General features: G+C 43.1%; 1 pseudogene; it reads left to right on the forward strand.

Annotated features, from left to right (window-relative positions):
• Window positions 1–881: 881 nt before the first annotated feature.
• LOC139003076 (serine/arginine-rich splicing factor 1-like) lies at window positions 882–2,214 on the forward strand (annotated as a pseudogene).
• Window positions 2,215–17,443: the final 15,229 nt, after the last annotated feature.

Here is a 17,443-nt window from a genome sequence, read left to right on the forward strand (position 1 = left end):
CGACTGTGTCAAGCAGCAAGGATGGACTGGAAGAAATTAAATCTTAAGAGGATCTGATAGCATGTAAAAAAATTATAAAGTTAGAATAAGGAAAGCTTTTTGGAAATGCTATAAATCCAAAAGGCAAAATGAAAAAGACAGATGAATTTGATTACATAAAAATGTAAAAAGACTAATAGTGAAATACTACCATTTACATATCAGACTAATAAACACCATTAAGTTCAAAGAAATATATGTTGGAAAGAATATAGGGCAACATATTGTGAACCCTGGGGGGGAGGGGGGGGAGGAACACTTACTAAAAAGGGCTCCTAGTGGGGCTAACTGTGCTCAAATATAAAAAATTTAAACAAAAAAAAACGGAAGAGGAAAAAAAACAGAGCCTAGCAGCTATTTCTGCACAGGGGCCTCTCCCTTGAACTGCACTTCATGGAAAAGTCTACTCTGAACTGCCTGTCTTTGCATTGAACTCAAGCCTGTACTGTATTTCCGCCATCTGAGCCATACCTTATAAAGGTTTCCTGGAATCCTATTTCAATCAATTGGATAAGGCTTTCCCCATCCAATCAGAGTGGCTCTATTCTGACCAGTCAAATAGTGTCTGTTGGAACAAGGAAACTGCAAGGATTTGGAACACTTATTTGCATGAGGACAGACCAATCAGGGGCCAGGGGCGGAGCCTTCTGACCATATAAGTAAGCTCCCCTCTGGCTCCAGAAGTGCAGTTTCTATTTCCAGTGAAGACTGAAGACTGGGAGTAGATAAAGGCGCTGTTTTGGAGGGGCCGCGGGAGCCGAGGAGTCGCTGCAGGTTCGCTCTCCCGTGCGCTCGACTAGGTGGGAAGGCCTGTTCTCCAGTCCGCGCTTTTCGTTGTCGCCATGTCCGGAGGTGATGTGATTCGTGGCCCGGCAGGGAACAACGACCGTCGCATCTACGTGGGTAACTTACCTCCAGACATTCGGACCAAGGACATTGAGGACGTGTTCTACAAATACGGCGCTATCCGCGACATCGATCTCAAGAATCACCGCGGGGGACCACCCTTCGCCTTCGTTGAGTTCGAGGACCCGCGAGACGCGGAAGACGCGGTGTATGGTCGCGAAGGCTATGATTACGATGGATACCGTCTGCGGGTCGAGTTTCCTCGAAGGGGCCGGGGCAGGGGTGGAGGTGGCGGAGCACCCCCAGGCCGCTATGGCCCCCCATTCAGGCGATCTGAGAACAGAGTGGTTGTCTCTGGACTGCCTCCAAGTGGAAGCTGGCAGGATTTGAAGCGGGTGATATATGTTATGCTGATGTTTACCGAGATGGCACGGGTGTCGTGGAGTTTGTACGGAAAGAAGATATGACCTATGCGGTTCGAAAACTGGATAACACTAAGTTTAGATCTCATGAGGGAGAAACTGCCTACATCCGGGTTAAAGCTGATGGGCCCAGAAGTCCAGGTTATGGAAGATCTCGATCTCGAAGCCGTAGTCGTAGCAGAAGCCGTAGCAGAAGCAACAGCAGGAGTCGCAGTTACTCCCCAAGGAGAAGCAGAGGATCACCACCCTATGCTCCCCGTCATAGCAGATCTTGCTCTCCTACATAAGATAATTGGTGACGGCCCTAGCCGGCTTGGCTCAGTGGATAGAGCGTCGGCCTGCGGACTGAAAGGTCCCAGGTTCGATTCCGGTCAAGGGTATGTACCTTGGTTGCAGGCACATCCCCAGTAGGGGGTGTGCAGGAGGCAGCTGATCGATGTTTCTCTCTCATTGATGTTTCTAACTCTCTATCCCTCTCCCTTCCTCTCTGTAAGAAATCAATAAAATATATATTTTTTAAAAAGATAATTGGTGACGCTTTTTGTAGAACCCATGTTGTATACAGTTTTCCTTTACTCAGTACAAACTTTTCATTTTTTTAATTCAAACTGTTTTGTTCAGAATGGGCTAAAGTGTTGCATTCTTGTGTAATATCCCCTTGCTCCTAACATCTATATTCCCTTCATGTCTGGTAAATTGTATTTTTAAGTGATGTCGTAGACAGGATTGTTTAAATTTAGTTAATTCTCCATTCTCTTCAGACTGTGATATTGTGCAAATGTCTATTCTCTGGTTTGTGTGAACGGGGATGTTGGGGATGTTTGTGGTTATCTTACCTAGGGAAGTTCTTATGTTTATCTTGCTTTTCATGTGTCTTTCTGTAGACATATCTGAAGAGATGGATTAAGAATGCTTTGGATTAAGGATTGTGGAGCACATTTCAATCATTTTAGGATGGTCAAAAGGAGGATTGAGGAGGATCAGATCAATAATGGAGGCAATGGTATGACTCCAAGTGCTATTGTCACAGATGAAATTGGCAGTATTGACCTTATACTAAAAGGCAAGTGTTAAAAATGATATATATGCATCTACCTTAAAACACTTGCAAACATCTTATGCAGTTATCTTTACCTACAATTGCTCGGCTCTTTAAACCTTGGCAATTGTGGAAAAATTATATTGCCCATTTGTAAGAGTTTATCTTGTTCCCTTCCTCCCTTTTTTGTTTTAATAGGGACTAATGTGGGAAGAACTGCTAATTTGTCACAGTGCTTAGTTACAACTGTTAATGTGTGACCTGCTGTCGGTGTACATGCGGGTAAAGGGTGTCTTTAATTCCAACCAGATAGACTAATATCAATACTGCTAAATCTGCATGTCCTCTGTGTGAAATGAAATAGCATTGCTATTTCATTTTTTTAAGACAAAATGAAAGCAAATTATAGAATTCCAACATATTGATGTAGATAATCTAGTTGGGAATATACTTTTAAGTATCATCTTCCCCTTTAAACTAATATTCATAATTGACTCATGTTTAAAACACTTTAATTTACAAATTAAATTGCAGATGGGAGCATTAGATTTAGTTTAGACTTAGGTGGGTAACAATACCAGTAAACTTTTCAAATACATAACTTTTTGCAACCACAAAACTTGTAATAATGCCGTACAGTAACAAGTGTTGGCATTATCAGTTGAACTGTAAATATAAAATGCTTCTTCCAATTAGTCTCTATGATGATTAAGTTTCTAAAGTTTATCTGGACACCATTCAGAAACTTGTTTGGGGGAATTTGATAGTTATTGATGTACATCTGTTAAACTGATGACAGACATAACTCATCATTCCCCAGAAAACTCCTTTGATTACAATATCTAACATTTTGCCTCCTCTTTTTTGGTTTTGCTGGTTATAAAGGTTTGGATTGGAGAGGGCTCACTGGATCCCAATTCTTGGAGCTGGATCATTGGATTCAAATCATAATGTGGATAGGAAAGGGAGGATGAGTTACAAGGATTCATGGAGCGGGATCAGGTTACCAGGAACATAGGAGTGGATTCCTGCCCCATCCAAACCGCATTCGTGTGGATTTTTTTTTTATTCAACTTAATTGGCTATTCCAGAGATGTCTTTTCTTCCCATTTTTGACGATTGGAGCCCTTAAGATGCACGATGGAATTGTGTTTTGCATTTTTTGGTAAAAGGAGCAAAGCGAGGACCTGGAGATATACGCTGGAGCAATCTCCTTGGAAGGATTCAGCACGAGTAGATGGTAAACACTTAAAGGGGAAAAGGGGGGGTGTTTGTTTAAAATAGTAAATCAGTAAGTCATTTCTAATGTTAAAGAAAACGAAATTGGAGTTGAAGAATAAGTAGGTTTCCAATTGGCTGTTGACGTTTTTCTTTTGAAAAATAAACGTTTTTTAAAAAACTATTCATGGTTGTCCTTTTTCCTCTTCTAAGATTTTAACTGGGAGACTATCAGTTGATACTTTAAATGATAAGATTCTGACTTGCATGTATGTGTTAGTAAATTAAAGGTTCTTGAAAGGTAATTTAGTGGTATCAAGCAATTCTTGTTAATTGTAAAAATATTCAGGGGAAGAGAAGAAAGGGTGAGAAAGGCAATTGTGTATGTAACATGGTGAATGATGGGTGATCTAGTCTCTGAAAGATAAATTTCAGATACTTTGATAAAAAAGTTATTAAAATGTAAAAAAAAAAAAAAAAAAAAAAAGAGTGAAGACAGCTTCTCCCTAGCGGAGCTGAAACACCTAAACCGTCCCTCCAGAGCAGAGTGGAGCTAAGATGTCTCTCCAGAGCAGAGTGGAGCACGTGCTTGAGCAGAGGCAGACCATCTGGAGTGGAGCCATGGAGAGCTGCCTAGTTGAAGAGGGACCTGCCCCCCAGGGCCACCTCAGAGCCTTGCTGTTTACACAGCCACTCTGTAGCACTCGAGCAGTTTGTACTGAATAAAGTTTTCTGCACAACAGCCCAAATTGGGAATTCCTGTTGAAGTTGAATTAGAGCCAATGACCATCAACCATCAGTTGACAATATTCAGTCATCGTTGGTAGAAATATAAACTGAAACAACTTTTCAGTCAAAATTGGAAATATTTCAAATTAAATATTTTGTAACACTTAATACAACAAAACTTTTAATTTTGTAAAGAGCATCCACAGTAAACCTACAGCTAATATCATACTTAATGTTGAAGTACTAAATCCTTTTGCTCTAAGAACAAAACAAGGCAAAATACAACAGTTTATTCATGTTATTATTTATTAATTATCGTATTATTTTCCATATAAACAAATGTATACCTACCTTTGCCCTACCCTGTATATACAATGGAATATTATTCAGCCATGAGGAAGTAGGAAATCCTGCTGTCTCTAACAACTTGGATGGCTCTTGAAGGCATCATGATAAGTGAAATAAACCAGACAGAAAAATACAACTCCTGTATAGTATCACTTATATATGGAATCTTGGAGAAAAAGTCAAACTCAGAAACAGAGAGTAGGAAAGTGGTAGCCAGGGGATAGGAGTGGGAGAAATAGGGAGAAGCTGGCAAAAGTGCACAAACTTTCAGCTGTAAGATGAATAACGTCTTAGGATCTAATGTATAAAATGGTGACTATAGTTCAGTGATGGCGAACCTTTTGAGCTCGGCATGTCAGCATTTTGAAAAACCCTAACTTAACTCTGGTGCCATGTCACATATAGAAATTTTTTGATATTTTCAAACATAGTAAAACAAAGACTTATATTTTTGATATTTATTTTATATATTTAAATGCCATTTAACAAAGAAAAATTAAAAAAATGAATTTGCATGTCACCTCTGACACACGTGTCATAGGTTCGCCATCACTGCTATAGTTGATAACATTGTGTTATATAATTGCAATTTGCTAAGAGAATTTAAATGTCCTCACTAAATATATATATATATCTCTACACTAATAAAAGAGAAACATGGTTATTAGCATATGACCGCTACCCTTCCCATTGGCTAATCAGCATATCCTTATGCAAATTAACTGTCAGCCAAGATGGCGGCCGGCAGCCATGCACTGAAGCGAACAGGGAGGCTTGCTTGCTCCAGTGACTGCAGACTCCAACGTTCCCCGCCTGCCGCTGCCAGCCTATCAGCTGCAACTCAAAGCAACTATGTTGCAAATATAGAAGCTAAACAAAACCCCAGAAACCGGCTTTCAGCCAGCCGGACCGCAACATTGTATTAAATACAGAAGGTAAAGGCCAGAAACCTGCTTTCAGCAGTGAGGCCTCAGAGCTAAAGCTGGCCCAGAATAAAAAAAAAAGAAAGAAAGAAAGGAGCAGTTGGGAGCTTCAGTCAGCCACCAGCCGGAAAACGGCCCTCAGCCCCTCACCCAGACTGGCCAGGCACCCCAGTGGGGACCCCCACCCTGATCCAGGACACCCTTCAGGGCAAACCAGCCAGCCCCCACCAGTGCACCAGACCTCTATTCTATATAGTAAAAGGGTAATAAGCCTCCTGGCACCAGGATCAGCAGAGCAGCGAGGCTCCCGGCACCGGGATCAGTGTGACAGGGGGCAGTGCCCAAACCCCCTGATCGCCCTGCGGCTCTGTGTGTGACAGGGGGCGAGGCCACAACCTCCCTATCTGCCCTGCTCTGTTCATGACAGGGGAAGGAGCCCCAACCCCCTGATCAGCCCTGCTTTGTGCCTGATAGGGGGGAGCTCCCCAATCCCCTGATCGGCCTGTGGCTCTGTGTGTGTCAGGGTGCGGCGCACCAACCCCCTGATCGTCCCTGCTCTGTGTGTGACAGGGTGTGGCGCCCCAACCACCCCCCCCCCCCCCACCACGGGCCCTGCTCTGTGTGTGACAGGGTAGAGCCATAACCTCTCCATCGGCCCTGCCCTGAGTGTGACAGTGGCGGCGCCCCAACCCCCTGATCGGCCCTGCTCTGTGGGTGATAGAGGGTGGCGCCCCAACCCCCCTCCACAGGCCTTGCTCTGTGTGTGACAGGGTAGAGCCATAACCTCCCCATTGGCCCTGCCCTGAGTATGACAGGGTGCAGTGCCCCAACCCCCTGATCCACCCTGCTCTGTGTGTGACAGGGGGCGGTGCCCCAACTCCCCTATCGGCCCTACTCTGTGAGTGACAGGGGGGAGCTCCCTAACCCCCTGATCGGCCCTGCTCTGTGTGTGACAGGGGGCGGTGCCCCAACCTCCCAATCGGCTCTACCCTGAGCATGACTGAGGGTGGCATCTCAACCTCCCGATCCGCCCTGCTCTGTGCATGACAGGGGGCAGCGCCCCAACTCCCCAATCGGCCCTGCTCTGAGCCTGACCAGGGGCTGCACCTAGGGATTGGGCGTACCCTCTGCCACCTGGGAGCAGGCCTAAGCCAGCAGGTCATTATCTCCCGAGGGGTCCCAGACTCCAAAAGGCCCAGGCCGGGCTGGGGGAGCCTCCTCCCCCCCGAGTGCACAAATTTTTGTGCACCGGGCCTCTAGTATATTAATAAACTAAAGGCCCAGTGCATGAAATTCATGCACAGGTAGAGTCCTTAGCCTGGCTGGTGATCAGGGCCAATTGGAGCCTTCTGGCTGCCAGCCGGGGCCTCCCTTCTGTGGCTGCCAGCTGCCGGCCAGGGCCTTCCTTCATTCTGCACTGCCCCTTCGTGGTCAGCGCACGTCATAGCGAGCGATCGAACTCCCGGTCAAACTCTAAGGGGACACTTTGCATATTAGGCTTTTATATATATAGATGTGTGTGGGTGGTGATGAATGTGTCAACTAGATGAAAGGATTCTTTTCACAATGTATACATATATCAAATCATCACAATGTATACTTTATTTTTTTAATATGTTTTTATTGATTTCAGAAAGAAAAGGAGAGATAGAAATATCAATGATGAGAGAGAATCATTGATTGGCTGCCTTCTGCATGCCTCCTACTGGGGATCGAGCCTGCAACCCTGGCATGTGCCCTTGACTGGAATCGAACCTGGGACCCTTCAGTCTGCAGGCTGACGCTCTATCCACTGAGCCAAACCAGCCAGGGCCACAATGTGTACTTTAAATGTCTTATAATTTTGTGAATTATACCTCAACTAGAGGCCCGGTGCATAAAATTCATGCACTGGGAAGGGTGTCCCTAGGCCCAGCCTGTACCTCTTCAATCTGGGACCCCTCGGGGCATGTCTGATTGCAAGTTTAGGCCCTATTCCTGTGGTATCGGGCCTAAATGGGCAGTCAGACTTCCCTCTCACAATCCGGGACTGCTGGCTTCCAACCGCTCCCCTGCCTGCCTGCCTGATTGTCCCTAACCGCTTCTGCCTGCCAGCCTGATCACCCCTAACCACTCCCCTGCCAACCTGATTGCCCCTAACTGTCCTCCCCTGCAGGCCCAGTCATCCCCAACTGCCCTCCCCTGCAGGCCTTGTCCCCCCAACTGCCCTCCCTTGCCAGCCTGCTCACTCCTAACTGCCCTCCCCTGCCATCCTGGTCACCCCTAACTGCCATCCCCTGCAGGCCTGGTCCCCCTCAACTGCCCTCCCCTGCCGGTCATCTTGTGGCATCAATCTTTTGCCCACATGGGGGTGGCCATCTTGTGTGAGGGTGTGACTGTCAATTTGCATATTCCCTCTTTATTCTCCTAGCTAATAAAGAGGGAATATACTAATTGACCCTCATGCCATCACAAAGATGGCGGCACCCACAGCCAAAAAAAGGGAATATGCTAATTGACTGCCCCGCCCCCAAAGATGGCGGTGCCCACAGCCACAAGATGGTGGCACTCAGTCCCCTCAGCCCCCCAGCCGCCCAGGGCCAGCCCATGGTGCAGGCAAGCCTTGGATGGTGGCTGCCCAGCCAACCAGGGCCACCCGAGGCGCAGGTAACCAGGGCCAGCCAAGGCTTGCACTGCCAGCAGTGGCAGCAGCAGAGGTGTGATGGGTGTCGCCTTCCCCTGATCGCTGGGTCGCCTCCTGCCCCTGAGGGCTCCCAGACTGTGAGAGGGAGCAGCCCGGGCTGAGGGACCCCCCTTCCAGTGCATGAATTTTCATGCACTGGGCCTCTAGTATAGCATAAAGCTGGTGGGGGGGCGGGGGGGGGGGAGGATGCCATATTCATTATTTGGAAGACTCGACAAAGTAAAGAAGTCAATTCTCCCCAAGTTGATATACACTGAGTGGCCAGATTATTATGACCACCTGATGTTTGTAGGCAAATTAGCCGTACACTGCATTGTATGGGATATGGAAGCCGAAGGCCTGTTCGAACACCTTTGCTGCCTGCAGTCACCAAGATAAAATGTCTCAAATTCGCACAGGAACACAAGGATTGGACAGTCGAGCATTGGAAAAAAATCATGTGGTCGATGAATCACGTTTCCAGTTGCATCATGCAGATGGCAGAGTGAGAATTTGGCAAAAACAGCATGAAAGCATGCACCCCACATGCTTGAGTACAACCCTTCAAGCTGGTGGGCGCAGTGTTATGGTTTGGGGCATGTTTTCCTGGCATGATTTGGGCCCTTTAATTCGTGTGGAACAACGTCTGAATAGCACAACATACCTAAGTATTGTTGCTGATCAAGTTCATCCTATCATGTTGATGGCGTATCCCAATGGAGATGGCTTCTTCCAACAAGACAATGCACCATGCCACGGTGCTCGTATTGTGCAGGAGTGGTTTCAAGAACATGAGGGAGACTTTACCTTGCTTAGGTGGCCCCCACAATCACCAGATCTCAATCCAATTGAGCATTTGTGGGACGAAGTTAAAAGAGCCATCAGACAGCTGGTTCCACAACCATCAAATCTCACAGAACTGGACAGTGCTATTCATCAGGCATGGTGTCAGATTCCTCGCATCACCTTTCAACATCTCGTGGAGTCAATGCCAAGAAGAATTGCCGCATATTGAAGGCAAAAGGTGGCCCAATGAAGTACTGATGGGGTGGTCATAATAATCTGGCCACTATATATATCCCAAGTTCAAAGGCTGTTAAATTGCATTGTTTACCCATATCTTCAGAAAAAAATCACTTCTACTGTCGTGATAAACAACCTGCTACCCTATTTATAATGGTCTGGCCCTCTAGCAACTTCAGCACAAAATTATAGCTAATTTGCCTACAAACGTCAGGTGGTCATAATAATCTGGCCACTCAGTGTACAGGTTTATATCATTTCCTATGCATTTCCTATCAAAATCCCAGCAAGATCTTATAAGTAAAGACAAGCTTATCTAAAATTTATATGGAAAAACACAGGCCCTAAAATATATAAAACAGTCTTGACAAAGAACAGTAACATGGGAGGGATCTATTCCACCCAACATTAAGACTCCTCATATGGCTACAATAATCAAAACAATATGGCATTAGCTGAGGGATAGACACATGGATCAAAAAAATAGAATAAATAGCTCAGAAATAGACCCAAACAAAATATGACCAACTGTTGTTGTTTTTTATTTTTATATTTGGCATATTTAACTCTGTTTTTTATTTCATTTTGTTTTTAGAGAGAGTGGAAGGGAAGGAGAGAGAGAGAGAGAGAGAGAGAGAGAGAGAAAGAGAGAAACATCGATACGAAAGAGACACACATTAATTGCCTCCCACCTTCAGGAATCGAGCCTGCAACCCAGGTATGACCCTTCAGTCCTCGGGCCAATGCTCTAACCACTGAAAAACCGGCCAGAGCTGATTCACTCTGTTTTTATTGTTTCCAGACACAATATTTGCAGTGACTATGAGTTTGAGTTTTAAATTTCTAAAATACAATGGGGGAGGAAAATATATTTCAAGAAATAGATTCAGCATTTTCATGCTTCAGTATTTTGTTTTAGGAGCCTTAGATCAAGTGAGCCATAAGACACTGGCCATTATAATGTGTAACTGGGCACCATGCTCTGTCATAACAATGAAAGTCAGTAGTTTGAAGCCAAATGCTCCAGTGCTAAAATAAAAACAATAACATAAAAAGGCATATGAACACAGACTTCTACAGAATTGGGGGGTTTTCTATTTGTATCAATAAATCTGAATGAAAGAGTGTATATCCCAACAGAAAAAAAAAATGCTGTAGTTTCAAAGGAGACAAGAATAGATAAACTCAAGCACAAGAGAAGCCTTTAATTGCATATCTTGTGGACAAGGTCACTCAGGACAGCCTCTAACTAACCAATGCTTCTTTGTTTTTGTTTTTTTCAGTGGATGCATAATAGTCTCCATCACTTTAAGCCCCACCTGGATGCAGGCCTACCTCAAGACCAGCCTGTGTCAACCTGGGTAAGCAGACATTTGTGTAGCATGGTTCTGGAAGAGCATTGCTCAAGCCAATCAGAACTGATACCTCCTTTAATTTACAAATATTTTGTTATATCTCCTTTACTATTCTAAAGCAAAATTAATTAATAATATAACATACTAGCACGCATATTTGATAAGGCTCCAATAGTAATAAGAAATAAAATTGAAGCAATTCATCATTTAAAAATAAACATCTCAAAATGTAAATGCTCAATCATATGTTCACTGAAGACCTAAGAAAGTAATTGAAAGCTTATAACTATCAATAATGAATAAGTTTGGAGTAAGAAATATAAGAAAATCCAAAGCCATTTCATATGAGAGTCAGAGATAAATAAGAGGACATATGAATAGGAGGCCATAGAATAAAAACTAATGTTAGGATAAATAACAAGAAATCAAAATGTACCTGTATGCCATAAGACAAAAAGGGAACTGACCAATATGTCTTGACAAGTTACAAATGGTCAAAGTGAAGAAAATGAGGAAATTGCTATGATATTTTTTGGATTGATTAATAATGTCAGTACACCCCTGCCAGGATAGCCAGGTTTTAGAATCTCCTTTCTTTTTTTTTTTCTTTTTTTTAAATTGTTTTCTTGCTTAAAGTATTACAAAGAGTATTATATATGTCTCCTTTTTTTTTCCCGCCCTTGACAATCCCCTGGCCTCCCCTACCCCCCAGTGTCTTATGTCCATTGGTTATGCTTATATGCATGCATATAAGTCCTTCGATTGGTCTCTTACCCCCCCCATCCGCCCCCCAACCCTCCCCAGCCTTCTGGCTGTAGTTTGACAGTCTGTTCGAGGCTGCTCTGCCTCTGTATCTATTTTTGTTCATAAGTTTATAATGGTCTTTATTATCCATAAATGAGTGAGATCATGTGGTATTTTTCTTTCATTGACTGGCTTATTTCACTTAGCATAATGCTCTCCAGTTCCATCCATGCTGTTGCAAATGGTAAGAATTCCTTCTTTTTTACAGCAGCATAGTATTCCATTGTGTAGATGTACCACAGTTTTCTAATCCATTCATCTACTGATGGGCACTTAGGCTGTTTCCAGATCTTAGCTATGGTGAATTGTCCTGCTATGAACATAGGGGTGCATATACCCTTTCTGATGGGTGTTTCTAGTTTCTTGGGATATATTCCTAGAAGTGGGATCACTGGGTCAAATGGGAGTTCCATTTTTAACTTTTTGAGGAAACTCCATACTGTCTTCCATGGTGGCTGCACCAGTCTGCATTCCCACCAGCAGTGCACAAGCGTTCCTTTTTCTCCACATCCTCTCCAGCACTTGTCGTTTGTTGATTTGTTGATGATAGCCATTCTGACAGGTGTGAGATGGTACCTCATTGTTGTTTTGATTTGCATTTCTTGGATGATTAGTGACTTTGAGCATGTTTTCATATGTCTCTTGGCTTTCTGAATGTCCTCTTTTGAAAAGTGTCTATTTAGGTCCTTTGCCCATTTTTTGATTGGATTGTTTATCTTCCTTTTGTTAAGTTGTATGAGTTCCCTATAAATGTTGGAGATTAGACCCTTATCTGTGATAACATTGGCAAATATGTTCTCCCATGCAGTGGGCTTTCTTGTTGTTTTGTTGATGATTTCTTTTGCTGTGCAGAAACTGTTTATTTTAATGTAGTCCCACCTCCTTTCTTTTTTTAAAATAAAAATATATTTTTATTAATTTCAGAGAGGAAGGGAGAGGAAGAGAGAGAGATAGAAACATCAATGATGTGAGAGAATAATTGATCGTCTGCCTCCTGCACATCCCACACAGGGGATTGAGCCACCCAAGTGCCCTGACCAGGAATTGAACTGTTACCTCCTGGTTCATTGGTCGAGGCTCAACCACTGAGCCAGGCTGGTGGGGCTAGAATCCCCTTTCAAAGTCTATGCAGGTTTTATCACTCAGAAATACATTCAACTTCTAGTAACACATCTGAAATAAACGACTTAAATATGATAAAAGCCTTTTTCTCTTTTATTAAAAAAAAATCCATCCCTCACCGGTTTGGCTCAGTGGATAGAGCATCGGCCTGCAGACTGAAAGATCCCAGGTTCAATTCCAGTCAAGGGCATGTACCTTGGTTGCATGTGGGCACATCCCCAATAGGGAGTATGCAGGGAAACTGATCGATGTTTCTCTCTCATCGATGTTTCTAACTCTCTATCCCTCTCCCTTCCTCTCTGTAAAACATCAATAAAATATATTTAAAAAATAAAAATAAATAAAATAGAAATAAAAATAAAATCCAAAGGTACACACTTAAGTGCTGACATCATGGCACCATCATCATCAGGAACCAGGCTCCTTCTACCTTTATGCTTGCTACACCATCTTTAAAACATAGCTTTTATCCTGAAAATTCCCTCATAGTTACAAGATGAGCACTGCAGCTTCAACCATCGAGTCCATGATCCTGACATCAGGAAAAATAAATGGGCAAGGACCAAAGGTTGTACATCCCAACTGATTCAGCCTTCTTTAAAGTACTTTTCTGGAAGTCTCACCACAACACACCTGCTTACCTCTCTTAGACCACTACCCTTCCTGCAAGAGAGATTGGGAGATACAGTTGCATATCTGTATTGCTATGCCAAAAATATACCAATTTAATTACTAAGGAAGAAGGAGTGGAATTTGAGGGGAGATTAAGAGATGTCTAAAGGTGAATTTTTCAGAAAATGTAATATGTGGATTGCTTTATAAGATAGTGCAGGTTTAAGACTCTGTCAAAAAGAGACTGAAGCTCCACTTCATTCTTGAAGGCTTTTTGATTTCCTTTGATTTGTTTGAATATGATCAACTCACACGGCCACTGAAGACAAGTCCAGGGACAATGGTTGTCCACCCAAAACATGCAAATCAACACAAAACAAGAACATAGTCAAAGGCAAAGCTATTGGGGTACTTATTGCAATAGAAGGGAAAATTAACCAAAAGTAATCATGCACAGAAAAAAATCACATTATTCTCCTCAGATAAATTTGATACTATGATTCCTCTGTGATTGAATTAAAAATTGAGATTTGGAAAATCATTTAATGAATTAGGGCTTATATACACCAAGCATATCAAATTTGCCGCCCTCAGGCTGCATGCAGCCCACAGCAAATATTTTTGCAGCTGAGCCAATATAACGATATGTAAGAAACATTCTAATAAAAATTTCATAACTTAATTTTTACAATATCCTGTTATACATAATCCTATCTAATAATAGACAAAGATGGTAATTGACCGTACCTTTGCTACACCTCCCATTGGCTAATCAGCGTGATATGCAAATTAACCACCAACAAAAATGGTGACTAATTTGCATACTGCAGGCAGGGCGGGACAGTGCGAGCAGCCATCCGGGCCCCGCCCCCAGCCGGGACACCGGTGTGCCTCCTAAGCCCCGCTAAGCCTGGCTGCCAGCCAGGAACCCATGCGATCCACGAGCAGGAAAGTGCGGCCTGCAGGCAGCACCCAGGTGGGCATGCTCCTGGGTCGCCATGGCGATCCCAGAGCAGGAAAGTGCAGCTGGCAGGCAGCACCCCACCCTGGGATGCTCAAGGGAGAGAACAACACACAGTGGAGGCCAGGAGCCTGAGAGATCAACACAGAGGGGCACCTGCTCCAAGCCTCCATGGTGTGGCTGGGGGCAGGCCCCCCAGCAGACACACACACACACACACACACACACACAGTGCCTGCTCTGAGCCTCCAATGCGGCTGGGGACAGGCCCCCAGTGGGGACACACACACACACACACACACACACAAACACACACACACGGGACGCCTGCTCCGAGCCTCTGCTGCCAGACTGTGGCCATCAGTAGGACATCCACTGAGGGCTCCTGGACTGTGAGAGGGGCAGGCTGGGCTGAGGGAACCCCACCTCCCAGTGCATGAATTTCATGTACCGGGCCTCTAGTTATTAATAATTAACTACAACATTCGCTAATGACTGATTACTATCATCGTGTTGCATTCATTTCCTTTATGCGCCTTACGCTCAGATGCACCATTTTTTTCCACTAATACTAGCAGCGAATATTTTAGCAGTCCATTGCCACGTCATTAGTCTTGAACTGACTTGTTTGGTGTGTGCAACAGGAAATATTTCACTTTCAGAGAACAAGAAAAATAGGTTTATTTGCATTACACTTATTAATTTGTGCTAATTAATTCAGTGTCTGGTAAGTTAATGTTCAAGAAAAAATACTAGTTTTTGTTAAAATGTTTTATTATTTTATGTTAACGGTTACTCATTTATTTCAGCCCTTTGTATTCAGCATGTCTCTATCGAAATAAACCTACGTTTCTATGAAAATTTAAGCTTTTGTTTTTTTATGGCCCACATAGACTTAAACCTTGTTTATTTGGCCTGTGTTAGCCTTTGAGTTTGACATGCTTGGTATACACCAATAGTATGAATACCAGTTTTATTTTTGCTTGCCGTTTTTCTCGTTTTTATACTGGCCTTCCTGTCTCCATTCTCCTCATTCTACCACCAGTTAATTTTCCTAAGCAATAAATCTGATCATCTCACTCACCTGCTTAAAAACTTCTATTACTTCCCTGTTGAGTAAATAATAAAATTCAAACCCAACTTGGCAACAAAAGCCCTTCACAGGCCCTAGCTGACTTTCTTCTTGAGCTGTATACTTTCACACCTGCTATGTTGAACATTCAGACAGTAATACCTTTGCACATATTATTCATTGTCTTTGCCTCTATGTTCTTCCCCCATCCTAATCTTTGTCCGCCCACTCTTATCTACCCTGAGTTTGAGGGGTTGCCTCCTTGGGTAAAGCTTTCAGTGACAAACTCCCTACCCTGGACAGCTACCCACACTCTCACAGCTTTCTTCAGATCTCTGAAACAGCATCTAAATATCTGTCACTTTCCTGAGATTAGGAACAGGGATTACTTTTTAATTCCTCTTAACTCCAGTGCCCAGCAAGGTGCCTGACACACAGTGGGCAGTAGATGACTAAGCAAACATGAAATTTTTCATGCTGTAAATCACTTTCTACCATGTTTCTAAGAGCTTCAGGGCAACTCCCCATAGCTTAATGCCAAGAGGCCCATTGCCCTCACTCAGGAGGACCAAGAAGTAGAAAATCAGAGTTTAAGACCACACCAAGCATTTCCATAGAACAAGTTGGTATCTTTAAGAGGTAACACTCTAGGATACATCCCTAGGAACTGTTTGTCAAAAATATTCCCCACGGATGTCTCAAAACAAAATGATGAGGGCAAGGGGTGCAAAAATGTTTTTCTTTCTATTCCCTGGATCATCACAAATTACAGAGAGAGAATGAGAGAGGAAGAGCAGAGCAAACTGCTGGCACCTGCCCATACCTCCTACTACTCCCTGCTACTTGGGAAGTCATCCAGCTAATTCTTTGCCTCTTTTGCATTAATCTTGCTATCTGAGTCTTTCCACTGCTAACCAAAAATAGAAAGGAAAATTTGGTTTGCCCCAAAAATCAAAACAATGTGACTTTACTCGGATCTTTACTTTTATCTAGATAAACATCTATCTTGTCAATGTTAATGCTTTTATTACAGTAAGTAGTATTTATGTTGTGCTTGCAAATCAGAATAACTCAGGGTTCCTACTGTCTCTGTAACCAGCAACATCCAACAAGTCAGTTCAGTTTTTTTCCTCAAATTCTTCGAAAATATTCTCAGAATAAGATGATTTATCTTTTCAATGTTTTAAATTTAAATTATCTGGAGTTTATTTTCCTTTCTTCTGCTTTTACTCTAATGTTTAGTATCTGCAGATCCTAGCCCCAGAGTTAGATCAGCCTGGACTATTTCCAATGTCTTGAACTCTCAGTTCTGGCCTGATTCCTGACCCCCTGGGAAATATAATGCTGCTTCTGGAATCTTTCTAAACCACACAAGGACTGTTGTATAAGGACATTTCAGTGATCTGAGTTTCAGACTCAGAGCTTTTGAAAGTCAGTTCCAGCATCTGTTCTTACATTGCCTCTTGGTCAGGGTTTAGGCTCCCTAGTTTCTCCCCACTTCTAAGAATTGATGAGAAAATAACATTTGAAAATATAAAGTTAAATTATAACAAGATAATTTTATAAAAGACTATATATATATATATATATATCCTATATAACAAAGAGCTAATATGATAATTAGGCCAGATGGCTGAACCACCTTCCAGAATGACCAGTGGGCGGGGCCACAGGGCCACAAGTCAGCCAAGGCTGTGAGGGCTGAGCCCCTTGCATGAATTTTGTGCATCGAGCCTCTAATATATATATGGGGAAAAGAGGGTTAATGAATATTTGGCAATCATTTGGGACCTAACCCAATATCAATTGAGTATATGCCAAGCAATTTCACATATATTCTCCCATTTAATCTTTAAAGTAACCCTGTGGCATCGACATTAATTATAGCCACATTAAAAGAGAAAACTGAGGCTCTAAAGGGGTTAATCCATTCCAAGGATCCCACTGACAGTGAGTGCCACAGAATTTGAACTGAGGTCCTTTGTCTCCTGGTTCAGAATTCTTTTCACTGCACCACTCTGTTGGAAAGACTAGTACATTCCATGGTTGGAAATTTGTCACCCATTATCTATGAATCACTTTTTAAAAATAATTTTTATGGAAATATATTTTATTCTACTACAATCCCAAAAGATTACCTTGTCTAGAGAAATGGAACTGAGAGGCTACCCCTATCGTAGGACAGCCTCACTTGAGCAAGAACTGAAAAAGGTGGAATTTGTAGAGACTGCCGAGGCTCCTTTACAAACAGGAATAAACCCCTATCTA

The sequence above is a fragment of the Myotis yumanensis genome, unplaced genomic scaffold (assembly GCF_028538775.1).
Source record: "Myotis yumanensis isolate MYYU_CA2020_CCGP unplaced genomic scaffold, mMyoYum1.0.hap1 SCAF_1, whole genome shotgun sequence".
In the NCBI taxonomy this organism is placed as follows: domain Eukaryota; kingdom Metazoa; phylum Chordata; class Mammalia; order Chiroptera; family Vespertilionidae; genus Myotis; species Myotis yumanensis.